This window comes from Motacilla alba, chromosome 3 (assembly GCF_015832195.1).
Source record: "Motacilla alba alba isolate MOTALB_02 chromosome 3, Motacilla_alba_V1.0_pri, whole genome shotgun sequence".
Taxonomy (NCBI): Eukaryota; Metazoa; Chordata; class Aves; order Passeriformes; family Motacillidae; genus Motacilla; species Motacilla alba.
This window is the reverse complement of record NC_052018.1, coordinates 28,218,979-28,246,765: the sequence shown is the minus strand read 5'-3', so window position 1 is coordinate 28,246,765 and position 27,787 is coordinate 28,218,979.

Sequence of the window (27,787 nt, the reverse complement as noted above, 5' to 3'; positions counted from 1 at the left end):
CAGTATCATTTATGTTCATATTTGTGAAATAAAAGTGTACCTAGAAATTTGCAAGCCAACAGTGCAGCACAATATAGGAGCCATTCCTGAATAAAACATTGAATTTGTATTACTTTGTAACTCCTAAGATGAATTAGTGCTCCAATTATCCAGATGGAAAGTATGGGGGAAAAAAAGATTTAGTTATGATTATAAAACTTACAAAGAAGAAATACTAAGGTCAAAAACCTTGAGATTATCTCAAATATAAATCTAGAGATTTTTAAACACATAAAACTGCTTATTCCTGAATTACTCTTATTCTCAGAACAACTTTATTCCGTGGCTGAGTTAAATTTTGTTTCTTGAAGTCAATGAGAATGTAATTTTATATAACTGTAGGGAAAAAAGTTTAAGTGACATAGGATTTTTTATCTGATTTGGAGATTAGAGTTTATATGGTCTATAATTTGTCAAGAGTAAAGAAATGACTGATTACAATCATAGAATTGAAACTGTGATGGTTAAAGAAAGATAAAGAAAATAAAATGTAATTCAGCTCTAAAGGACTATTCCTGAGATGCTAGCAAGCAACTTCTATCTTTCTCAATAAATTCTCTGTGCACAGAATAAGATGAACTATTATCCCTAATGATTAATTTCTTACTATAGTCCACAGATTAAAAGACATGGAAGAGGAGATGAGATGGATAAATCATTCTGTCTGGTTAGTAAAAATTTTATGTGTATTTGCATACCTAAATATATGATCCCATCACTGTAAGACTATGTCAAAAGCTTCCACTTTCGGTCACATATATATCTGTTACCAGAAACCTGAAAATTCAAGCTAAGTTGTGAGGAAGGTCAAGTTTAATTAGACAGACTTTCAATTCAAAGTACTTCATATGTCCTTAATTCACCAAATCCACTCAAATAATGGTATAAACAAGGCTATTTCAAAGATCTCCTAGTCTTCTGCATTATCTGTATGAAAAAGTATCCCATAAAATCCTCAGAGTTATGCGCTGTGAGTGTAGGTTATCTAGTTCTGTCTTCAATTTTTTCTCATAGAGTTTATTGATTAAACAAAAATGGCATATTAAATAATTAATTAATACTTGAAATTATAGTTCTGTAGCCCAAGAAATACATCGTTGATATGAGTAATAAAAGATCCAGGCTTTTGCCACCATTAAAGCCTGAAGAATTGAGTAGACTTGGCATGAGCTAAGTTTAGGTTGTTTAAGCTGTCATAACAATTGCTTAACGATTGGGTAATGATTGAGTGTTTGGTTATATTCATATGATATATGATAAATGTTTAACAAATCTGTGCAGAGGATCAGTGAAGATAGAGCAAGACAGCATTAGCAAATATATGAATGTCACACTAAGCAGATCAAAGCCAAAGAAGGAGTAAATCTCTCTCCATCAAGCCTGCTGTCTCTCAGTGAAGAATATCTGTCATTACCAACCCTTTGGAACCCCCAGTATCCATCTGGAGTAAGGTGGGTACCATCAGCCTCAGGTCTTAGGCAGTGTAAGATTGAATATAGCACCCGAGAAAAATGAGTAAATAGAGGAAAAAGGATATTTGTGTATGGTAGTGATAAACTGCTGAAAGGGACATTAGTTCATTATATATTTAGCACTAGTTCTACAGTAAGTTCATTGATACTCATGTGAGGCCATCCTCTTTTACCCACAGTATAACTTTGAATGCAATATTATAGGTAAGAAAGAGAAGCACTATGTCAATACTGAATGTTGTCATTTGACACACTGGATTACCCAGCTAAATTCTTTACCTAAAAAGATTTTGTTTGTGAGCCTATTTGCATTATTTTTTCCTTTTTATCCAGAGTTATATTAAAAATTTATTCATAACTAAACACTCAGTCAGAAACATATTTATCTAGAAGTACAACAGTAACTGCCCTAACCTCCCAGACATCTTCCTTTAAACATAACTCATGTGTAATTGTCTTATTAGTCTTTTCTTTGTATCTGTTAATATATTAATATTTCTTTTATTATATTAATCAGCTTTTTGCATAATTCACCTGTATTATCTTGGTTCAACTTTGTCTTGGTGTATATGGTCAAAACATGTTACACAGAAGTAAACCATTTAGACTGGATATATTCCTGAATTTTTTTATTGACTTTTTTAAACCCCTTCACACATTTGGAAATATAAACACGAATAAGTTTTAATTAATATTAACTCCAGTGATTTCTCTTTTAGTTCACTGTAAACCAGTGCTTGTCTAATGTAAGGTCTGCTATTTAGCAAGAGTTACTGCAATTATTTAAATACATTAATAATGTGGTCTATGGTTCCATGTGCCTATGTATTATATGTATTTTTATTGTATAGGTTTGATTCTAATACACATATGTAATGATTTTCACATAACTATAGAGTCAGAGGGGTGGAAAGAAAATTATAGAAACCCTACAGCTTAGTGATTGGTTGCTTTTTTTCCTTCCCCTCAAGTTTAGTAAAAAGGTTTTTCAGATTGGTATGGAGCTCCATATATTTTAAGCTTACTGATCCTGTTCTCTTCTCTTTTGCACTCTCCAAGGGTGCTTTATGCTTACTTTTGTAATTGACAAATTGTTTAATTAACAAGGTTCTTTGATTCTGTTAATCTTACAATTTGAAGTTAGAAATATGTTTGCTTCTCTTTGGAGACTCAGCATTTAGCGTCAAATTAATGAAGACTAAAGACCTACTGGTGACAATAATTATGGCTTATTTAAGAACATTTGCAAGTAGATAATTTCAAAATTCTTGTTCTAATTTCAGCCCAGGATGTGAGAGGGCACAGTCTGGAGCCATGTGGGTGTGTCTAGGTTGTTATTCCGTACTGCATACATCATTCCTGGGGCACAGAAGTAGGGCATTCTCACCTCTGAGAAGAAGGGCTCCAGAGCCATTTTGTCCTTTTCCAGGGAGCAAGCAGTGAATGAAGCGATGGGGTAATGCTGGTCCTGACTGAAGGGTTTGTCTGCAATTGTTTTTCAATGTCTCAGGCTTGGGGAAAAAACATATGTTCAGAGAGTCCAGGGGCCATTCTGTTCTTTGTCTCTTTGACTGGTTGTGGTCACATTAGGTCAGACTTGGTGAGCATTTTGCATGAAATCACTCTGTTTCATACACTGTTGTTATTTACATTGTTGCTGTTACTGTTTGTTTTCTTATCTCGTTGCTGTTTCTAGTAAATTGTTAGCGCTCAGGCCATTATATCTCTACCTCATAATATCTCTGCCTATTGTCTCTTGCCTGAGGAGGTAGATGGAGGGCTTAATTTTCAGCTGGACATTTTTCCATAACTCATTACTTTTATTGGCTTTTTTAAATAGGTGCTTTTAGTGCTCAGAGAATTGGGTTTTTATTTATCCTTAAAGTCAGTGTAATAATTCAGAAGTGAAAATAAAACATTGGTATTTTTTGTAAAAATTCTTTGCAATTTCAAAGTTCCGGGGAAAAACAGTCAATTTATATTAAATTTCTGGGAAGAAAATAATAATTTCATATGGGTTTGAACTGGGTTTTTTGTACCCAAGGTCAACTTTTATGTATTATGGAGCTTTAGGCTTAAAATTACAGTTATTTGCCTCAGTCTTAACAGTTCCTGTTTCTTGGGAGAATTAGGAAGTAAACAAAGTGGATAACTGCAATTTTTCTACTGTTGTTCTTAGTTTTCCAGAGCTTGGGGTAGTAAAAATAGATTACAGTCTTGCACACATTGCTCTGGCCTTTGTTTTCAGTGTGGAAACGGAAATATTTAAATTTACTGACTCTTAAACAGAAACAGAGAAAACAATTTAACAGTATATGTACATTGAGAAGGAAAACAAACTAGGCACTGGAGAAGAAGTAAAAAAAGAAAAAGGACTCTAGCTGTGGATACCTGATGCAGCTCATAATACACTCAGATAATGTTTGTTAAGAAATGGAAAAAAGATAACTAGGAATTGAGTTCTAATTTTTTATCTCTGATCCCTAAGTAAGATAAAATCTGACAGAATGCACTCTAAGACACTGGATATAAAGAAAAAAAATGCAAATTATTTTTCAGGTCTCTTTTAAGAGATAGAGATGAAAGAAAGAAAGAAATAAAATTCTGCTACTTAAGAAAAGAATGGCAACAAAGAGGAGAAAGGAAAAGAAGTGGACATGGATAATATGACACAGTAAGTCTGAATAATGGAAACATTTATGTTGAAAGAGATCCTTAAGATTATTGATGCAACTGTTGAGCTAACATAATGAGTCCAAATGCCCCTAAATGCCATATCTGTGGCTTTTAAATATTCCCAGGGATGGAGACTCATTCTTTTCCCTGGGCAGCCTATTCCAGTGTTTGACAGCCCTTTCAGGAAAGAAGTTTTTCCTTGATCTTATAAAGAAAATCTTGTGGGAAATAAAAATGAAGTGAATTGTGTATGTTAACTATCAGACAAACATATTTCACTGGGTTTGGTAAGTTCCTAATTTTTGATAAAACTCATCCATATTAGCTGGAAACTTAATCTGGTTTATAGTTAACTGGTCCTAATAAATGTGTTGCAGGACACACAGAAAGATAGACAAGTGGAGAAGGTAAGAAATTCCATGTTTTAATTGTTACACAAGCATCTATTAGTAGTTTTTAAATCTCTCACTATCATTTTAAAGACTGTTTTTTTGATAAGCCTTTTTCCTATACCACAGAACCTTGTTTTTTTTTTTTTCTTCATTTCAAAGATAGAAAAGGTAACACCAGCTCCTATGCATCTTAAGAAGGGGGAGTGACTCAGCAAATGGAAGAATCTAGGATGGAATAATTTATGCTATAACACAGGAGTCACACATTTAAATATTGACTGAAACTTGGGGTTTCTTAGCTCTGTGTTAAAGTGCAGATTACTGCATCATTTTTGATTGCTAGTAAATCCTCTGATGAAATGTATCTGAGTCAATGCATTCACTATTTAAGATGTATATTTAGAGTATTTTACCAGCCGTGGCTGAAAATGACCCATGTAGAGCATCAAAGAGGTGCTATTCAAGGAGCACAACAGAAGTGAGCTGTAAATTCAGTCTTTGAATTGGTGGTTGATTTTCAACTTAGATGCACAATGGAATAGTTTCTTGAATCAAGGTTTAAACATTTTAATTTTTGATAGAGCTGAAATTTTTAAACTTTTGATTAGAGGACAAAGATGTCTTTTGTAATGATTAGCATTTACCATGTCATTATTTTAGAATGTTTCAGTGTTTATTCCTTGATGAAATTCTTGGTGCATAATATAAATATTAAAAAATCACAATTAGATCAAATTTAAAAACTAGATTGAAATAGTTTTCTTTAAAAAAAAACACTTTTTATTTAGACCTAAAAGAACTAAAGATTTATTTTTATCAGAATACTATATTTAAATCTATTCGAAGATATAATTATAATGCCTGTATAAATATCTTGTTGAATATCAAGCACAGATGATCAAACACCTGGTCAATATTAACATTAGTATTATTTGGAAAGCCTCTATTATATTATGTACTTTTCTTTGATCTATGTTATAGGTCATATAGTAGGCCAGACATTAGGATGAATGTGAAGGTCTTTAGTTCACTTCAGCAGAGGGCAATAGAAAAACTTAATATTTATGCTGCTTTGTTGCAAGTGGTAGATGATGTTGGCCTTAGCAAAAGAAAATAAAAAATTAAAAAAAGGAATAGAGGATGCTGCTTGGTGACAGTATATCACTGAACTTTGAGAGTTAATTTGAATTATTTAATGACATAGTATTTGGATTTTATTCTTCACTCCTTTTTTTTTTTTTTTAATTTTGCAGTTGCATTAATGGGCATGTCCTGTACCTACTTAACTGTCTACTCTGTAGATAATTAGAAGTTTGATTATGATATATAACATATTGGAGGATAGGTTTGGAACTGAAGTAGCAGTAAATAATATAATACATTTTTTGACCTTTTCTCTGTGTTTCTAAAAATCTTTAGTTAAATATCAAGCTTAGTGGACTGGAATAATTTTTATTATAATTGTCTGAGGAAGGTATCCCTTTACAGGACAGCGTGAAAGATGTCTTTTAAAGTTTGATTTAATATTTATTAAGTTTTGCTTAAAATTTTTTTTCTACTTTCTCATCATGATTGGCAATAGTTAAAAGCATAATTAAAAGTGTATATTTCAGCAAGATCATTTCAAATCCTAGTTATATTACAATAAATTAAATAGGTTTTTTTATAAAATCAGGCTAATATTTTTTTGCCAGGTGGCATTGTGACCTGGTTGAGATATTAGTCAAGCTTCTTTAAACTTCTGCCCATTGTTTCATCTATAGACTTAAAAACAAAAAACCCACCCAATTTTTCAAAGTTTGAGTTTTACATATTTTGTTTAAGAACATTTTTTCTTCAGCCTAGCATAAACATTTTGTTCCTCCCCAGTATCTTTTAGTAATACAAATTTAATTTTATGTTACCCACTATTATTAAGTGCATTAATTATAATGCTTGGAAATTTAAGTTTTTGACTCCAATGTGCAGGCAGACAGCTATGGACAGGACTGTAGAAGTGAAGCAGTAAATTACAAGAGAAAATTCTACCTTTCCCACAGGAAAATGATGCTGAAATTTACTTTGTAATGTATATTTGAACACCAAAGGGAGTTATTGACTTTGCTGGTCATTTTTCAATGAGCTGATAGTACTGTAAATGCATTGATTCCAGGAAAGCTAATTCTGATAAGCATAATTTTTTCAAGAGATAATAAAACAGCAATTTTACCAAGTCAATGAACTAATGCTGTGAAAATGCTTCCTTATAACCTGATTTTTATTCTACAGTTTCATTCTCTCTCTTAGCTGTTTCGCTCATTCCCCTTTTTTGAGTTTATTTTTTTGGAGAGCTAGTTTAAATGTGCTTTGTTCTTATGTCAACTTTATTATGACTCACTAATGCAAAAAAATTTGGTTACTGTTTTCTACCCTGCAGTCCTGACTTTGACCTTTCAAGTCAGAAGCTAGAAGTTAACAAAAGCTAACTTTTGTTTGAAGTTAAAAGTCTTCCACTGAGTAATTAAAGACATGGTATCAGTCTATATATCAGATATATATACTCATACTTGGTGAAGTGACTGCTCAGAAGAGTGAATTTTTTTTAGTTATATAAATCACTGCTCACAAATGCTCAAGCAATGATTTGCTACGTGGTTTTCCTGCATGTATATTAGGGAAGATATACTATAATATTAACATTTCTCAGTGTTAGCCAATGCCCTTCATAAATAAAATAAATTTTCTGGAAAAAAAAGAAAAAATTGTTCATAACAATTAGTCTATGTAAACACATTAGAAATGTTTTCTGTATTATCATACTTGGACAGTTGTGCTCTTTGATACCATATTTTTATATAACATCTTAAAATCATGTTGAAAAGATCTTGTGTGGAGGTTTTCATAACTGAAGGATATTTCTGCTGATAGAAATTTCATCATGCCATTCTGCTTATGGAACCTGTGGATATGGGTCAATTTGGGCATAAAATAAGTATTGAGGGGCTTTGAAATTTTTTACTAAATGAATGTCCTGTTCAATCTAAACAATTCAGTGCAGTTAGTTCTAATAAAACACTTTTTGTAAGTTGTTTTCAAAGGCCAACAGCTTCTAGTCTGATTATTTCTTTTTTTTTTTTTAAATTATGAAACCCTCAACCCTGTAGTCATGTTCCACAAATCTGGCCATATAAAAGCAAGTCTTGTAGTACAAACTACAGAAAAGTCCATCTGGCTTTGCTCTGCCATCTTACAAAGGGACAGGTTCTGCCAGATGTCTGTTTATTCATGTGCATGAGCTGCAGGTGGAACATGAATGAAAAATTTAGACTAGATACCTCCTTATCAGTTTTAGAAACTGATTTTCGCAAACACTGGCAGAAAAAAAAATTGACAGAAGAACTGACTAGGAAGTATGCAAACCTTATCGATCCTCTAAGTAATTTTCATTATCTTATTGAACTATTTCAATTAAAAATAAATAGCAGGGAAAATCTAGATTAAGTGATCCAACTTTTACAGTTAAAAATATAAATTTATTTCTGATAAACAGTTTTAACATGATAATACTTTGATTATGTCATTGGCGGCCTTTTTCATTGATAGCATTCACTGAGTTTTTCACAGAGTATCTACTTTTTGGACAGCAGTGGAAACCACTGGATTTCCTGGCATGGGAACACCTATGGAACCGTTTTAATGACCGTTGAAGTTGCTTTTCCCTTCATTTCAGGAGAACTTGCAAATCCTTAGAAAGAAAAAAAAGAAGTCCATCCTTAGACAGAAAAAAAAAGAAATGTTGTAATACATACAGTAAGCAAGGCAATCTTATTGTAGATTACATAAGAGCTCATTTAAGATACAGTTTCTTTAAGAAGCCTTTTTTTTTTTGTCTTCCACTAAACTGTATCATCTGATTAGTTCATGTCTAAAAATTGTCAAAATAATGGAATTAGTGTTTGAATGAGAGATGAAGACTGCCAGGTGATGTGAGCCCAGTAGATGAGCAGGTGACTGTTTTTCTCTATTCTGTGGACAACAGCATTGTGTTAATGTCCAGTATCTAACATGAGGTCTTTAAATTTTAAAGAATAAATGTTACAGATCTAGTCTCTCTTATCTGAAACTTTAAGTACAGTCAGTTCAAACAGTCCCTCATATAAATATGTAGGTATGAAGCAATATTAGTTATTTAAATTTTGCAACACAATTGGGAAATTATGTAAGTGTCCTAACAGCATTTTGTGGCTTTTTTTTTTACACATTTACAGTTGTTTCTGCAAATCGACATACAAAGATACACTAAGGACTGACAGTTTAAAACAAGAGTGTGAGAAGCAAAAACGATAGGAAAGTGGAATTCTTATTTCTTGCACAAATTTTAATTTTGAAATATGTAAAATCACACTGTACAATTTTTAGCACCTTTTCTTGAAATTAATATTTTAAAAATTATTTAGCAAGGTAAAGAAAAATGACTCAGAGAGAGTTAGAATTTAAAATTTAGAGAATTTATCTCATAAATCAGAAAATACTCTATGAAGGTTTTATTCAGAACTATTATTTTGGATTTGGTAGCAGGAGATGGAAGGATTGGCAGAGAAGGGGTTTTTTGTGAGAAATTTGCAGAAGCTGTCACCTTACCAGGCACAGCTAAATTCAGGCAGCTCCAGGATGGACATGCTCTTGGTCAAAGCTGAGACAATCAGCAAAGCTGTTTGCTCTTCTTTGATTACAAATTTAAAAAATAGGGGTTTTTTGGGTTTTTTTTTTGTTACATATTTGAAAATTTCTGTGTGACAGGAGTGAGAAGATGTGAGAGAAACAACTCTGTAAACACCAAGGTCATGAAGAAAGGGAGAAGATGGCACTCCCCATTCCCCATCCACCATTTAATGGAAGGAAGCAGAAGAGATGGGAATGAAGATGATCTTAGGAAGAAGGGAAGGGTGGGAGAAAAGATTTGGGGGTTTGAGAATTTGTTATTTCTCATCATCCTACTCTGTTTATTTGGCAATAAATTACATTACTTTTCCCAGGCTGGATCTGTTTGGCCTGTGATTGTAATTTCTGTGTGATCACCCTGTCCTTATCTCAACCCAGAAACTTTTTCTCTCTGTATCATGTTGAGGAGGGTGAATGATAGAGCAATTAGTTAGGTGGGCACCTGGCATCTTGCCAAGGTGAAGCCACTACAGCTATGAATTAGTGCTAATTTTTAGGCTTACTGGTAAAGAAAATAATTTTAAAAACATAAGAACTTTTTATTGATAGCTCAGAAAAGAATGGTAACTTCTTTTCTGGTAACTGCTAGGCTACAAAAAAACCCAAAAATGTCTTTACCCTTAAGTTTAAATTGAAGGTATTCTATCCAAATAAACAGCAGTAAAAAAGACTCCTTGCTACCATTGTAAAGGCCACTTTATGAATAATTTAAGAGTTGTTAAAAGAAGAAAGAAATCCTTACTTTTTATCTGTCAGTTGAATGAAACATAATTCATATATTTTCTGAAACTGTTATTGCTGAAAGAACAAAGCATGACAGTTCACAGTATGGTTCAATGTCATGACAATGGCTGAAATGATGACAATGTGGAAAATGGTGTGGAAGTTAGGATGGAAAATCAACAGTTCTGTATTACAGTAAAAAATAGAGCACAAATGTGGCACAAAAATCCTAAAAACAATTTCAGCAGAACTGCTTTATGATATATTCTCTTTGAACCACTGTGTTCCTAAACAGTCTCTTACTTTACACCGCTGACCAGTCTTGATCGTTTATTCATGGTTGTCTCTAGTTTTGGATATTTCAATGATTACAAGACACATTACAAATCATAGCTGCTTATTTTTTACTCCTTCTTTCTCACTTTTTGAAATTATTTCTATTCTCTTTTCAGTACTTACTGGGGAATACCTCAGTATGGAGTCTCTATACTTTCAGTGAAAATGCGTCACAAGATAGCAAAGATTAATTTCTCCCTGAAGAGATCATCACACTATTGTCCTCAAAATATCTAGAGATTTCCTGATTTTTTTTTCCTGTAGTCTTTTTTTATGTAAGTCAGATAATTTAAGTCAAAAGCAGACAATCAGGAAATTTCAGCAAAAAAAGCAGCCTACAGATAAAAGATCAAAGTCCAAGTAAAGGAAATTTAGATGGGTAGCTTCATAAAGTATTTGGATAAATGCCACACATAAGAAAAGTTTTAAAGACTGAATATATTGAAGAATGAAATCACAGGAAAAAAATTGTTAAGTGAGTTAAGACCTTTTTTTCTTTTGCAGGCCAATGGAAAAATAACATGCTTGTGAACACAAGTACCCAAAAATAAATGTGTATATGTGTGTGTGTACTGTCGAAAGGACTGTTTTATTTTACCTGGGAACACTGGGATATGTGCATTAAGTTGATGTGGCAAAGTTTTGGTTTCAGGGGGATGCTGGGATGGACTCTCAGAAAAACTACTAGAAGTTTCCTCTACATCCAATGCCAGGCGCCTCCAATTACAGACCCAACTCTGGCCAAGGCATCATGAGCCCACCAATGATGATGGTAGTGCCTCTGGGATAACATAATTTAGAAGGGGAAAAAATGTTTCATGCAACCCATTGCAGCCACAGAAGAGAGTAGTGAGAACTTTGAGATTAACAACTCTGCAGGCAGCAAGGTCAGTGCAGAATGTGGGAGGGTCAGTGTGGGTGGACATGATCCAGGCACTGGAGAAGAGATTCCTCTGCAGCCTGGTGAAGACCATGGTGAGGCAGCTTTGACCCTGCAGTCAAGGAAGGTCCACAGGGCAGCAGAGATCCACTTGCAGCCCCTGGAGAATTCCACAAAAGTGCAGGTGGATGCTCAAGGACGGAAGCTGTGACCCTGTGGGAAGCCCATGCTAGAGCAGGCTCCTGGCTGGACCTGTGGTCCTGTGGAGACAGGAGCACTGGAGCATGTTTGCTGGCAGGATTTGCGACTCCATGGAAGGCATCCACACTAAAGCAGTTCATGAAGAATTGAAGTCTATGGCAAGGATTCAGAAGAAGTCATGGAAAATTGTCTGCCATGGGAGGGATGACACACTTGGTCAGGGAAGAGTATGAGGACCCATCTCCCTGAAGAGAAAGAAGTGGCAGAGACAGCATGTGGTGAGCTGACTGCAACCCACATTTACTGCACAGCCAGGGGCAAGGGAGATAGAGAATTTAGTGAGTGAAGTGAAGCCCAGGAACAAAGCAGGGGTCAGAAGAAGAATTTTTAAAAAACATTTTATTTTATTTCTTATTATCCTACTCTGATTTGCTTGGCAATAAAGTAAATTAACTCCCCAAGTCAAGTCTGTTTTGCCCGTGACAGTAACTGGTGAGAGATCTCTCTCTGCACTTTTCTTGACCCATGAGCCTTCGTTTTATTTTCTCTCCCCTGAGCAGCTGAAGATGGGACCAATAGAGTGGGTTTTGGGGGGCACCTTGTGTCCAGCCAAAGCCAACCTACCACATCATACTGCATATTTAATTTAAGGGTTGTCAGAAGGACAGGACTTTGTCTATGGTAAATTTTGAGGTTCCATTCATGAAGACTTTGGAGATTGAAACCCATTAGATATATTGTTATAAATCTGATTCCTGACAGACTCTTCAACAATGTATGTTTCCAGATCTGTAAGTACCTGATGCAGATTTCATCATTTAGTTAGAAACAGAAGCGGAATAGCATATAAGTAGAAGTATTATGAGGTATTTCTGGTTTTAGTTCTATCTACGGCTCTTTCGTACCTAGTATTATTTTCATATTTTACATAGATGATGCAGTTCTGCTTTCTGCATCTCCACTAGGCCTGCAACTCTTCCCAATTTTTCTTCTAAGCTTATAGCTTAGATTCACTGAGAATTCAATGAGAAATGTACTGTCATTTAACTTTTCCAGAACTAGTCATGTATTTATATGCATTACTCAGCAATAACGTGCAAATGAGTGTTTGGGGAAAAGGTGCATTAACTAAAGTAAACAGATATTTATTTTCATTTTGCTAAGGAATACATGCCCCTTCATTTATAGAGATAAATTCATAACTTTACAATCTCCACAAGTTCTAATATTTCTTTTTGCACGTTCTACAAGCACACAAATAATAGTCAGATGATGCCTTTTAAAATTTTAACTTTTATAGTCATATTTAATACTATATTCTTCCACCTTATGTTTCTGTGTTTAGTGCTTTTATTCAACTCACAAGGAGTAATTTCAGTTTGAAAAAGAAGTAAATTTTGCATTTCCTTATATACTCTCATACCAAATCTTGTTACTATTTTAAGATGTAAAGTATATTTATCAAAATAAAATATTACCCAAATTACTTGATGTGTTAGCATGTTAAAATCACTTCATTAAAAAACTAGTTTGCATTATCTGGTTCCTGAAAATTTTATTATTTCAATTATATTTGGCAATTTTACATGTTTCATTTTTCTGTTTCTTTCCTATGTTGAAAAATATTCCTCACAATTTTTATAGAACAAACGCTTTAATGCTTTTAGAGGAAAATGACTAACAAACTTAACTACCTGCAACCTGCTATTTATCAGTATCTCAATATACACTAAACCAGCAAATTAAAAATATACATAGCTTTTCCACTACCAGATAATTATTAAACATTCTAGGAGTTCATATACTGATATAGGAAGAAATGCACAGCTGAACACTCTTAAAGATTTCCTTGTTTATGCTTATAAAAATCCCCTGTGAAGAGCTACAAAAATGTTTGTATTAAATTTTAATGAATATTATCTGTGACCTTTTTTGCTCAGTTTTATATCTCTGCCAGTCTGCAAGCATAAAATTAAGTCAAAGGAAGCCTCGTGTGTGTTTAAATCAAGAAAAGCAACAACTATCAACAGAGTAGAAGAAAAGTGTTAAGTGATGGGCCATGTACCTTGTGGCTATGAAAAGAATCCCTCTAGCTCCCATCCTCTGAGAGCATTGTTCTGCAAATGCTAAGATGTGAGATCCAAACTCATCAGTCTCTTGAAAGGCTGTGGTGCTAGAGAAAAACTGAGCACACTGCAAATCAGGCTGGGCTGTTTTCCCAGGAAAAAGTCTAGGACCTGAAATAATTGTGCATAAAAATTAAGGTTTACTAAAGAAATAGTCTTGGAGGGTTTTTTTAATTTATTTTAAACAATTAATATTTTCACCTTTTTTTCCTAGATATTATCATTTTAAGAAGGTATTTTATGGGATAGGGGAGAAATCTGAAACAAAAAAATAAGCTACAAAGGAAAAAAAGGAAAGTAGAAGAGAGAGAGCAGCTATTTAATTACTTTCTACTATAGCATCACCCAAAGATATAAACTCTCCATGAGACTGATTTCATTTGAGTGTCTCGAGACATTTATATTAGCACTACCTAAATGGAGGCTAGGTACACAACTTCAATTTTAAGAAAACCTGAATAAAGACCCATTTACTATGGCATGGTTGAGAGAATGTCAGTGAAAGAACATGCTTGGATGTTTTTGGATATGCTGATAAAATTCCAAATTAGAGAAGAATATAGAGACAGTATGCAAGGAACATCATAAAACCATAGAAAAACCCCCAAAACAAACAAAAAACGAACTAACAAAAAAAAAAAAAAAAAAAAAAAAAACCAAAACAAAACAAAAAAACCCAACCAAAACCAAAAAACCAAACAGACACAAAAAAACCAAACAAAAGCCATACCAGGCACAGAATTATTCATGGCTTCATAAACACATGCAATTTTGTCTAAATTTAGTTGTACATTTTCTAGCTAAATAGAATTAGAACTCTGTATTTTCTATATAAATTCCTGTTCATTTTATTGAAGTTTTTAGATTATGACTGGTCTCTTTAGAGGCACAACTACTCTTTGTAATCCACCTGGGATTCCCTGATTGGTTCCCATCTATATAAGGAAAATCTTTGAGGTCATGACTGCAATTATCACATCTATATTATGTGGTTCTAAAATCAGGTAGAATTCCTTCTTGAAGGATGAATTGTGTTAATACCTTTAAGGCAAATTATAAAAAAAACCAGACAAACAACAGGTTTATGAGAGGCTTTTCACAGGAATTACATGCCATCGTTGTTTAAGAAAAGCTCTCAGTTTGTGGATATTTAGTTAGTTAAATGCATTGCTAATCATTTCCCCCTTATACATATTTAAAGAGAAATATGGAAATGAAGCCATACAATTTATGCATTTAATGAGTTATATGACAAAAAGTCATTGTGATCCAGTAGATATTGGCTGTTAATATTCAATTAAGAAAGGGGTTTTCAACAGCTTTGTTTGATTTACCCATGATTTGACTTAACAGTTTCTCAAATTGACTAGATGTCTGTGGCTAGTTTGATTTACTTTTTTATTGTTTTGTGGCACAACCACAGTTTTATATAAGTAGTAGTTATCGAAACAAACAGCTATAGAAAAGAAAAGAAAAGAAAAGAAAAGAAAAGAAAAGAAAAGAAAGGAAAAGAAAGGAAAAGAAAGGAAAAGAAAGGAAAAGAAAGGAAAAGAAAAGAAAAGAAAAGAAAAGAAAAGAAAAGAAAAGAAAAGAAAAGAAAAGAAAAGAAAAGAAAAGAAAAGAAAAGAAAAGAAAAGAAAAGAAAAGAAAAGAAAAGAACCTCATGCCCATTTATGTCTTTCCAAACCTTAAAACAAATGTGTGAGGAGACTGTGTTGAGGAATTATCTGAATCTCAAAAATGCAGCCATGCTTAACTCTAGTAAAATACAGAAATGTGTTTCAGAATTCCTTGGTTGTCTGGAGCTGCTGAGGGATAAATGATTCTTTTAATTCCATCTTCTGATGATGCGTAACAGAGTTTGGAAATTTTGATATGCTATCTTTGGACATTTTTTCACACTCTACTAGAATAAGCTTATTTTCATGTTTGGGAACAGACTGGTAGAAATGAAGCAAGTACTTGTGTGGAGAAAAAGTAGTGGAGAGGAATGGGAACAAGAAGCAACATGGGAAGGGTCATGATAAAAAAACCAAAAAACCTCAGACATACAGTATCACAGGCCTAAGGAAAGGAGAAGTGCATGCACTTGATGAGAAAAAAAATCTTTATTTATCTAACCATTCATATTTGGTCTTCAGTATTTTTTCCTGGTAGAAAATTTAAATGGAAATATTGAAGTAAAATTGTCAGCTTTTAAAAAAAAATCACATTCCCTAACAATAATTACATGCTGTTAATTACAAACCAAACATTTTCCACCTGCTGAGATTTCTACTCTCTGGAAAATATCTATGGTGATTCCATTATATCCTCTGAAAACTTCTGACTTTAATTGGGAAATACTTTTCACTAATGCTTTGCAGAAAATGGTAACAGATGTATTTCCCCCAAAGATTAAATATCAATCTATTTTATGAATGTACAAAAGTATTCAGAACCAGTGATTTCCAGAAAAAAATCAAGTTATTTGGTGGAACTTCAGAAAACAAACCAGCACAAAATTTTTATCCCATAGAAGTCAATGAAAATTCAATTCCTTCAGTCATTGCAAAGATAATTTCCATCTTACAGAAATTCTTTCTGTCTTCCTTCTGTCTTAGCTTCATTTTGTCTATGTTCAGTTTAATTTTCAAGTTTCATGTTTCTTTTGTTAATTACTCAGATTTTCCTGAAAAGGCATGAAGGCTTGCCACTGGAGTATATTTTGACTCCAAAGACTGGACCTGCTTTTAAGTAAATGTTGTGGGTTAACCTTGGGGGGTGGCTTTCTCACTCCTCCACCTCAACAGGGCAGTGGGAGAAAAAAAGATGAAAAATTTGTGGGCTGAGATAAAGGCAGTTTCAGCAAAGGTTGTGCAGAGAAGCAAAACAAAACATGCTTTTTTTTCTCTACTTCCCATCACCAGGTAACGTCCAGTGACTTTTGGGCAAGTAGAGTCTGAGTACGTGTGGCAGTTGCTTTGGAGAACATCACCTTAACAACAAACACTGCTCCCTTTCCTCCTCTTTCCCCTTAGCTTTTATTGCTGAGCACAAAGTCATATGATATGACACATCCCTTTGGACAGTTTGTGTTATCTGTCCCAGCTGTGTGTCCTCCCAGACTCTTGCCTGGACCCAGCCTAGTGGCTATTGTGTGGGAGTTTGGGAAAGATAGCCTTGATACTGCAGGAGTATTGCTAAGCAACAGTCAAAATATTATCAACACTCTTCCAGCTACCACTAAAAGCAAAGTGCTACATAGGATGCTCTGGGGAAAGTCAACTCCATCCCAGCCAAATCCAATAAATCTCTAGCCCATTTTCCATACCATTTGCAAAATGCTCAGGTCCCACATAATCTGATAAATTTAGATATCTTCTGACCATTCAATTGTATGTTTCTTATTCCTGAAATCCCCTTTTACCAACACTTAGAAATTATGCTACCTCCTTAAACCATCTTTATGATTTATAGACTTTGATAAGGCTACCCTGTGCCTTAACAGAGAGACCTAATTTGCCCACTCTATGAGTCTCTGTCACTCCACAAAATGTCCAGAAGAACTGGCTATGATCTGAGACCCATGCATCATAGTGGTTGCTCAGGACAATAGAAACAATATGTTTGATTTCATCTTGATTTTGGTTGTCACTGAACTCACCCAGTTCATTGTGAAACCCCCTTTTCATCAGTTCTGGTAGTTTCTGCTGTGTTACTTCCTATGACATGCAACTCACATCATTGGTTATTTCTTCCCAAGGAAGAAAATCCTCCAGAAAGCAGGCACTGGATCTCCTCATCCTTCTGCATTATTTACCAAGTACACCAAGGTCCTTGAGTGAAGACAATCCCACAGCTGCTTGCCTTTTCACAAGTGAGGAATAATCCACACAGCCTTTCCCAGTCTCTCACAATAGGAGCTTTATCTTCTCCCAGGCTCTGTAGGAGTTCTGTTTGGACAGGACTAGGACATTTAGGAATTCCTCTGGTGTTAACCAACAAAGTACCCTCAGAAAAGAGTACTTCAAGGACCCAAAGGCTCCAAATGGACTTTTGGTGCCACCAGGAATACAGAGATCAAAACAGTTGCCTGCTTTGCCTAGTCTCTCTATTTGAAATATTCCCCCTCAGCATGGTGGATGTTTCAAGTAATGACTTTTCCATGTGCCATAAATGTATGATCTATTACTTCACCATCTTAAAGTTGATGAACATATATTTTGGACACCTGGCTCTGAAAACACATGGAATTCACAGTCCCTGATCTGGCACCTACTTCCTCTGTACCACAAATGGAGAGTGTCAGATGCTTAATGATAGAATGTGTACAACCAAAGCATGAAATGAGAAGACAGTCCCATAAGTGGTATGAAGGCAAACTCTGAAAACTGTCATGTGGGGATGTGAACAAGTATATCAATAGTCATCATTCTGATTAGAATTTATAATACATTCCATGAATATTCAAATTTAAAATTAAACTAAGGAAGTTGTTAAAATCATATTATATGCTAACAACAGACATGAAAATGAACAATACTGAAACATCAGATCAGTGCAACTTCAACAATTTGAAATACAGCTACAACAGGAATAAATCATGTTCCTTTGTGTATAGAATGTACAAAAGCATTCTTAACAGCTGCTTATTTAAATTTTGTGAAGTCAAGATGAGCTATATAAGGCAAATTTAGAATCACACAAATAAAGGAACCTAAGATGTCTAACCACAATTTTGGATCCCCTACACTATCAGGTTTAACATGAGTAAGTATTCAGATGCTTACATTTTTGCTGATTTCATTCATAATGAAACACCAATTATTCCAGCTAGAAGTAAGTTTTTATTTTCACAGAGTTTACAAATTACTGAAAGAACTTCCTATCAGAAGTTCTTTTCAGTGGGGTGTCAAAATGTCATACTTAAGGCACTCTATACTAGTGAATCTGGGAGGTCACATAGAACCCAGCCACAGTCTCATGAATCGGTCACTCACATTAGTACCTCAAACCTGGTTCCTATAAAAAGTGAGTGTAGGTTTAGTTATATCATTCATCTGCAATAACTCATGTAATTCCATAGAGCAATTCAGTACTGGGTAGTACTAGGGTGGTATAATCATCTCCACTGGAAATCAGTGAGTGCTACAGTCATTAAGGAAGATCAGAGGGCACAGTAGCAAGTAATAAATACTTGCAAAATATTTTTAATCTAATTTCAATTTTGTTTCCACTTTGGAATTTTGTTATTACCTGAACAGGTGCAAGAGTCTACAAGATACACACCTATATTTAATTTAGTTGGCTAGACTTTTAACACTTAGGAAGGAAAATCTGGTACTTTTACCATGTTATTCTTCCCATCCAAGACCAAATGTTTAAAGTGAGATTGCTTATCTATTTGAAAGTGCTGCCTTATCTTCTGCACAATGAGAACACTGATATTTAACATAGAATATAGATGTTAAGCAAAATAAGTCCTACTCTCAGAGACTGAATCCATTATTTGTAAACAATCTTCCAACCCTATATTCTGTTAATGGGATGGAATTTGCTGCATGCTTACATTTTAGTTGGGGTATCAAAAGTGATGGGTTGAGTGGTATTTTTGACTGAGTAAGCCCAATCCCATAATCAATTGTGCTATCTCTAGATGTAAGATTTTCATAGAATCATAGAATATGATGAGTTGGAAGGCACCCATCAAAATCATTGAAGTCCAGTTCTTGGCCAAGCACAGGACACCCAAGAGTCACACCATGTGCCTGAGAGCATTATCCAAATGCCTTTTGAACTCTGTCAGGCTGGTGCTGTGACCCCTTCCCTGGGGAGCCCATTCTAGTGCCCAACCCTCTGGATGAAGAGCCCCTTCCTAGTATATAACCTACATACATACATAGTTTACTATCTTTTATAGTAGCTGTTATTGTCTTCTGTACATAGCAAAATACTTCACAAGGGTGGCAAAATCTTCATCACTTTAGACAAAATAAAATTATTTAAGGGAAATTGTTTTTAAAAAGGAATGAAAATAGAGGCAAGAAATTGGAATTTATAAGTAGATTTCCTAAAATTGTCTCTAACTGTATGTTCCTGTAGGTGTTTCCTTTCAATGCTACTAGGGGGAGCCCCTTATAGAATTCTGTTAACAGCAGAATCCAATTATTGCATCCATATACAGAGGGATATAGATATATATACATGGAGAAATATAAATATATAATTTATAATTATATTAAACTGTAGGAAAAAAACCCCACAAGACATTACAGGTTTCCAAAGACAAGGAAGACCTTTTGTGACATATTTCTAGTGTGAAAACTGAGCCAGTAGCAATCTGTAGCTCAACAAAATCCTAAAATGGAATTTCTATCTTTGGTTGCACTAGTTTTTTTTGTGACACTACTTGCTTTGAGTGGAAATAAAATTGTATGTTTAGGTCCTGAATATGAGATGATACATGAGGGGATGGGGACATAAAACAAGAAAGAAGCACATCAGGTGAAGAGGGATGACATGAATGTCAGGTTGTGATGTGGGGAGAGCTCTTTACATATGCTTGTTATGAGAAACTGAAACCTAGAGATGTACACATGCTTATCCATCATGGTACACGCTGAAGTGAAAGTGAAACTTGCATAGTCAAAGGCTAGTGGTTTTAGAAGAGTCAAAAGGATGAGGAATGAAACTTTTATGATACATATTATTTTATTAAGTTATGAAACTTTTGAATCATAGCATCACAGAAAGGAGGAATTTGGAAGGACCTCTGGAAATTATCTATTTCAACCTTCTGTACGTAGCAAGGTCTGCTAGGGTAGCTTGCACAAGAACTTTGAAATGCTGTGAGGTAGATTGTTGTACTGTACTTACAATTGTCTACATTAAAATTCCTTTGATTCAGTTTTGGTCAATCTCTGTTTATCAGAATATGCTTTGTAGTCATGAATAACTGACTTAATTTTCTGTTGCTTAGTGATACTACCTTTTTTTTTTTTGTAGTTTATATGATCATAATATCTGGAAGAACATTTACTTTCTGGAAATGTGAATAAGAAAAAAGGCTTTCTTTTTGCTCAGTAATCATTTAAAAATGAATTCTATGGGTGACTTGATTGGAAAGATGCTGCAATCTGTTTTATTTACTCATAAATGACTAATTAACAAATCAGTGGGACATGATTCTTGAATTTTTTTTATGTGTTTGTGTGTGTCTTGTGATTAGTTTGTAATCCAGAAATCTGTCAGTTTTGTCTAACGGAATCAGAATCTATACAAGGGTAAGGCAGATGCTAGAATGAAGCTGCTCCACAAGGAAACACAAGCCAGAGGCCAAGTGTGATCCTCCAGTGCAGCCTAGGGAAAGATGCCCAAGGCCAATCCCACTCTCTCTCTGACCTGGATGTGGTCTACCACAGTCCCAGAAAGGCGAAGTAATGAGTCAGGAGTGGTAACCATCCACAAAGGCCATTCAGTACCTGAGAGTGGCCAGAGCAAGGCTAAGCATAGCGACACCTGTGACGTGGCTCAGGGATGTGCATCCCTGATGAGGCTGCTCACAATGGCAAAGGCCTAGTAGTGCCCTCTGGCCCTACATATACAAATGCTGAAAATAAAAATGATTTAGCAATATCTGTAAAAATAAATTCAGTGCTAGGACAAAAACAACTAGCCAAACAAAACCCCTGAAAAATGAACCATCAACATCCATTACATTTGGTTAGGCAGATACATATCTGGGTTTGTGTAATTGTCAATACTTGTAAAATTGCCCAAATATGTGCAAAACTGAAGCAGTTGAATGCAAATCCTCCTCATTGGAATATTATTTAAGCCAAAGAATTTTTAATTTTTTTTTCATAGCTGTGATTGCACCTATGTACATTTAAATGTAAATTTTCCCTCATAATTCTAAGGTAAAAACAGGATTTATGCATCATTTATAAATAATCTCATGATGCATTCAAATAGTGTACTGGTAAGCAGCAAGAAATAATCTTGGAAAGGCAGCTAAGTGGCTAGACAGACGGATTAGGAGTTCAAAAAGTATCTGAAATGTTAAGCTTGACCTTGACAAAAATGAAGAAAAAAAATGAATAGCACTGCTCATATATAATATATATATGTATAGTGTCAAACATAATTCTACAAAAGTATCACCTGCTGGTTAATGAAGGATATTACAGACACAACTAGGATTGCATAGGTTAGGACCATGAATCCCAAACTACAGTGCATGCACTACTGGGAAATGCAAGACTTGAAAGTCCTGTACAACGGAGAGCTGCTTTTACTCCTAAACACCTGGTATCAGTGCTTGCAACTGCTTTGCAGTGATAGATGCTGCTGATGGCTGTACTTGACAGGAAAAATTTTGCAGATGACAAGTTCAATTTATTATTTTTATCTGACTTTAACAAAACATTCTAGAGAAAAATGGTATAACTTTGTCTTATTTCACATAAATAAAACACCACCATTTCTTTTGCCAGTTCTGCAGTAATTTCATTTATGAAGGACATCTGTACATAAATATTAGATACTTATGCTCACATTATTCTGACACTTTTTTTCCTGTACATAAAGATATCTGTCAGCACAAAGGCAGATCATATAAAAAATGTGAAAAATCTTTAGTAATGCATTGCGTAGACTGCTTTTAATTTTCTGCTGTATGTGGGCTGTTTGCGCTCATAATATTGTTCTTATTTCTTAACCTGTTCTAAAATATCAGATCTGAAAGGTTTTTTTGGCTGAAAGCAGTGGGTTTTTGTTATTTTCAACCATTGGTCTAGTAAAATGTGGACTCTTCAAACTCTTAGATGCTATGTTCTTAAACCATCATAGTTATAACCACAGAAGAACAGAAAAAAGACATTAAAATTAAGGTATTTTATTTCATCTGGAAAATAATGTTTCTCATCTTTTAAACTCAAGCATGGAGCTGTAGACTAAATTTAACTTTTCTGTTTCGTAATAGCTTCCTTCGCACAGCATCATATGAATTAAACTTCCTTTTTCAACAGTGGAAAGGCTTATTAATTTTTAAATAAGCTTTCTCCATCTGAAAATTCTCATGTCTGCTTCCAGTTCCACAACTATATCAGCACTGCTGATTGTGACAGTGCTGGTGATGCCATTCCCATCACAACTGCTGGCTCTAACAGATGACAAAAGCAGCAACTTTTTTGCTCTGTCACTGCAGCAGCAGAAGCAGCAGCAGCAGCAGCAGCAGCTTATTTCTCCATCTGTGAGGAAGGTTTATTATATATTTAAAGCATATATTCACTGCCTTGTGAAGAGCTTTCATAAATTTGACTCTGACAGTTCTATTCCAGTTCCTATCATCTACACCAAAGAGACTTTATTTAGGTGTGCTGAACATCTTTAAAATTTCAATATCTGATATACTGATGATATTTGTAAGATCTCTATCACATAGAAGTTTCTAGGAATTGATAAATCATATCCTACATAAAGAAAACACATGAATAATGCCACAGCAGTTTGTTAAAGGTGTAAACAAGCTTAAAATAGAAATATTTTCATATAGACAAATTTAATGGTTGTACATATCTATTCCAGGTAAAAGCTAATAATATTCTAATTATCTGGTAGGCATTGTAGTTTGTTAAATAGGTAATATGTGACTTCACAATTTAAGTAACTGGACAATTTCTTTTTGCTGATCAGAAGACTGCATACAGTGGGAGTTCTAGAAAAAGCAACTTCTACAAATAGAGGCATCTGAAAACAGCCACAATTAGTGGTCTTTCCATTCATTTGCAAAATTTTATTTCTAAACATATTTAGGCAAGTATGCAGAAACTCCTGAAATTACACATAATTTCCACTTGAAGATTCAGGATCTCTTGGGCTGGTTAGCTTTTTAGCTTTAAATTTGGATAAAAGCCTGTGTTTTGGAAATCAGAAAGGAAATAATGTGGAGTCATTCTGTTTTAAAGACAGCATGGAAGTAAATACTAGGATGCCTGATGAGGCCCTGCTCTCCTGGAGACGGCTGAACACCTGCCTGTCTGTGGGAAGCAGTGAATTATTTCCTTGCTTTTCTTTGTTTGTGTGTGCTGCTTTTCCGTAATTAACTGTTTTCATCTCAACCCACGAATTTTCCAGCTTTTACCCTTCCAGGTCTCTCCCCCCATCCTGCTGGTGGGGAAGTAAGCAAGCAGCTGCATGGGGCTTGGCTGTTGACCATGGTTAAGCCAACACAGGAAGATGAACAAAACATTAATGAACTATACAGGACATCAGGGCTGTTACAGTAATCAGGGTGGCTGGACCGTTTTGTTTTCATTTTTTTGTTAATTCAGATCACCACCAAGAGCCACCCTATGATTTTGGTGAAACGTTGACTTCAGCTGAATTTGTCCCTAAGGACCTTAGGAAAGAACTGAAACTGATGTGAAAATATATTTTTCTTAGGAAAACCTTTGGCACTTTTCTGAGGAACTACAGGATATTATAGAGCAGTACTTAATATACAGCTTGCTTTTATACCTCAAATAAAAAGTACATACATTTCTATTGCAGGAGAAAATATTCACTCAGAACATCTAGGTGTATCTTTTATTATAGCTTTGATGTAAAGCAATGGGAGGTAAAGGGAAGAACATCCGAGTTCATATTTTCCATGCAAGTTTATTAACTCTGAGGCTGTTGCTTGAAGAGAGATGGGAGAGATCAATTTCTGTCTCTGTGTTTAAGGTGAGTTACTGCACAGTAAGCAGCTTGAATCCTTGGGTCAAGGACAGTAATCCTAGGAAGCATCTTAATACAAGCCTATTGGCTCAGGAGCCTCAGGTTGAGAGATTCCTTATTTCCAGATTCTGAACCTGTCTTGTAGCTTTCTGGTTTTTTGACCAAGATGTTGTGTTTTCTGTACACTGGCAGCACTCAGCTCAGGCTTTTCCCTGAGCAGGCAGAAATTCACATCTTTGAAAAGGAATTCATATCTTGAAAATATCACTGAGCCCAGGTAAACAATCCCTGCAGAAATGCTTCTGACATCTACTACATGAAAATGCAAAATATCAACAACAGCATGTTTTAAAATCAGATCCTGTAATAGCTGCCTAAACTTCTACCCAAATTCTAGACTGCAGTGGAAGTTCTGCAACAGTTTGTTTTCAGTGTTACTTTAGCAGCTGCTTGTTCAGCATGCTGACTGTTTTTGACCCCACTCTGAGACACATAAATCTTCCCTAGTTCTGTCCGGGGAACACAGGCCCCTGATTCACTGCCAGATACAGTGGCAGCCATGCATAAAAATTTTTCCCCTTTGGGAGTCATGCATTTAAAAGTAGCATGGTTGTGCCTGTTACTGGATATACCTTTTGGCTGGATAGAACTGTGGGAGGCAGGAAATGAATTGTAGGGAAGTTCATTCTGACAGTTCATTCAAGCTAAATTTTTTTCACTTTTTTTTTTTTTTTTTCAGGCCATAGACCTTGAAGAAAAGCCAAAAAAGAACCACTATGACTCGACTTGCATTATTTTTTTAGGATGATGCTTTGTTTTGGGGAGTTAGGAATTTTGTCCAATCCTTCACTGTATTATTGGTCAGTTGTCTTGATACGGGCATCTGTTATGGAATGTAAGTAGTTGTTAAATTTGGCAGCTTCCTTTGTGTCATAAGTTTCTTTATAGGGCATTTCTACCTCTTTAGTGGCTGACCCTTTTCTAGAGACTATAGAGGATTAACATGCTGTGGGATAATTCCTAGAATCATAGATCCAGGCATCAGAAGGCAACACAGAGAAGGATGAATCCCATGACTGGGATGTGCAGCTGTTGATGGTACCTCCTATTCATAATAGACTGCCAAAGAAGGACGGGTGGAGGTGTTGCCCTCTACATCAAGGACTGGATTGAGTGTGAACAGTTGTCTCTGAAGAGCAGGCATAAGAAAGTTGAAAGCTTGTGGGTAAAAATCAGAGACCAAGACAACAAAAGGAATCTATTTGTCTGTGTCTGCTACAGGCTTCCCTTGATCATGTAGAGTGATGGTCACAGGGTCTTTGTCCTCCTGGGGGGCTTCAACCACCCCAACATCTGCTGGGAAAGTAGTGCAACAAGCTGTACACAATCCAGGAGATTCTTGTAATGCATGGAGCATAACCTCCTCACCTAGGTAATAGAAAGCCCTACCAGAGGAGTGAGTTACTGGACCTGGTGGTCATCAATGCAAGTGAGCTCATCAGTGGCATCAAAACTGAAGAGAGTCTTGGCTGCAGTGATTGCGCACAGGTGGAATTTGCAGTCCAGAGGGATATGGGTCAGGTGAAGAAAAAGTACCCTGAATTTTAAGAAAGCCACATTTCAGCTCCTCAAAAGAGTTAGTCAGTAGGACCCTCTGGGAAAGTGTCCTCAGGGAGAAGGGAGCAGAACAGAGCTTGAGGATCTTTCCACAGAGCAAGAGAGTTCTTGGTCTCCAAATGTAAGAAATCAGGAAAGGAAGGCAAGAGCTCAGTTTGGCTGAGTAGGGAACTACTAATCAAACCAAAGAGAAGCAAACATGCAGGGAAGAAGGGATTTCTTGAGGAATGGAATACCATGCAGAGGGACCCATACAGAGAGATCTTGAGAACTAATAAGATTCAACAAGGCCAAGTGCAAGGTCCTGCATATATGCCAGAATAACCCAGACATGAGAACAGACGGGGAGAAGACTGAGGAAAAGGACTTGAGGGTTCTGATGAATGAAAAACTGGACATGAGCCACTGTGTGTACTTGCAGCCCTGAAGGCAAACCACATACTGGCCTGCATCAAAAGATGAATGGCTAGCAGGTTGAGGGAGGTGATTCTCCACCTCTACTCTGTTCTTCTGAAACCCCACCTGGAGCACTTCTTCCCGGTCTGAGGGCCTCAACATATGAAGGACATAGGGAGCAAGTCCAGAGGAGGGTCACAAAGATGGTGAGAGGGCTGGAGCACCTTTCCTATGAGGAAAGGCCAAGAGAGCTGGGGTTGTTCAGCCTAGAGAAGAGAAGGCTTCAGGAAGACTTCATTGAAACCTTTCAGTGCTCAAGGGGGCTCATAAGAAAGATGGGGACAGACGTCTTATAAAGGCATGTTGCAACAGAAGGTGTAATGGTTTTAAACTTTTAAAAAAGGCAGTTTTACACTAGGTAACGGGGTGGTGAAACACTGGAACAGGTTGCCCAGGTGGATACCTTATCCCTGGAAACATCCAAGGTCAAGTCAGGTCAGATGGAGCAACCTGAGTTGAACAAGCCTGTGGTTTTTGAAGGGAGGATTGGACTAGATGACATCTGAAGGTCCCTTCCAACATAAACTATTATATGATTCTAAGACAAAGAGCTGTTTGAAAATAAAAATGAAGCAAATTTTTAACATCAACAGACAAAGGACTTTTACAAGTCTGGATGTTACCATTTTAATGGTGATCTGTGGCAGTGGGATTTTGAAGATTGTATGTTTAGTGTCTCCCTTAAGTTGTTTACCACCTGTCATCCCACCTTTTCTCCTTGGCAGTTATGACAATTCCAGATCCTTCCCTGTCTATCCTCCAAAATCCTGTCCCTGCAGCCTGTCTATCATAATTTGCTACACCCATTTATCCAGAAGCTTTGCCTGAGCCCCTCCCACCACGGGAAAGAATAAAGGTTGCGCAGAGACACAAGCAAAAAGAGTCCTTCCTTCTTCCTTTTCCCCGATCCTTAGATATGGGTCCACATTTATTGGCCACTTCTGTCAGTCTGGGACTCCAGCCAGTCCCCGAACTGTGATCCTGCCTGCAGGTGGCTGAGGCAGGGCGCGGGCACTCCCGGCACGTCGAGAGCAAAAGGAGATTGGAGCGCGCAGGTGACTGGCGCCACCGCTCCTACCGCAATCGTGGTGCAGCGTCAGTGGTCTTTCAGCCTGATTTAAGAGGGAGGTCTTCTAATCAAGACTACAAAAGTCCTTTACCAGTAATGGTGACATTAGGGTCTTTAGTGCTTCTTTGCCAACACATAGAAAAAAAAAGGTTGATAAAGTTGCTGAAGTTACTGCTATACAGAGATATCAATAGCCCCAAATCAGATGGATTAGGTTTACTTTACTCTATAGAAAATAGAAGTAAAAATAGTAATGCTTCAAAATAGTAGTACTTCAAAAGAAGTATTACTGAGCTAAACTTCTGCTTATGTAGTAAAAATATAGGAAGAGATAATGAATGAACTAAAAATTTGAAAAGTCACAGATCTAAGTCACTATATTTTTTTGCAGTGGA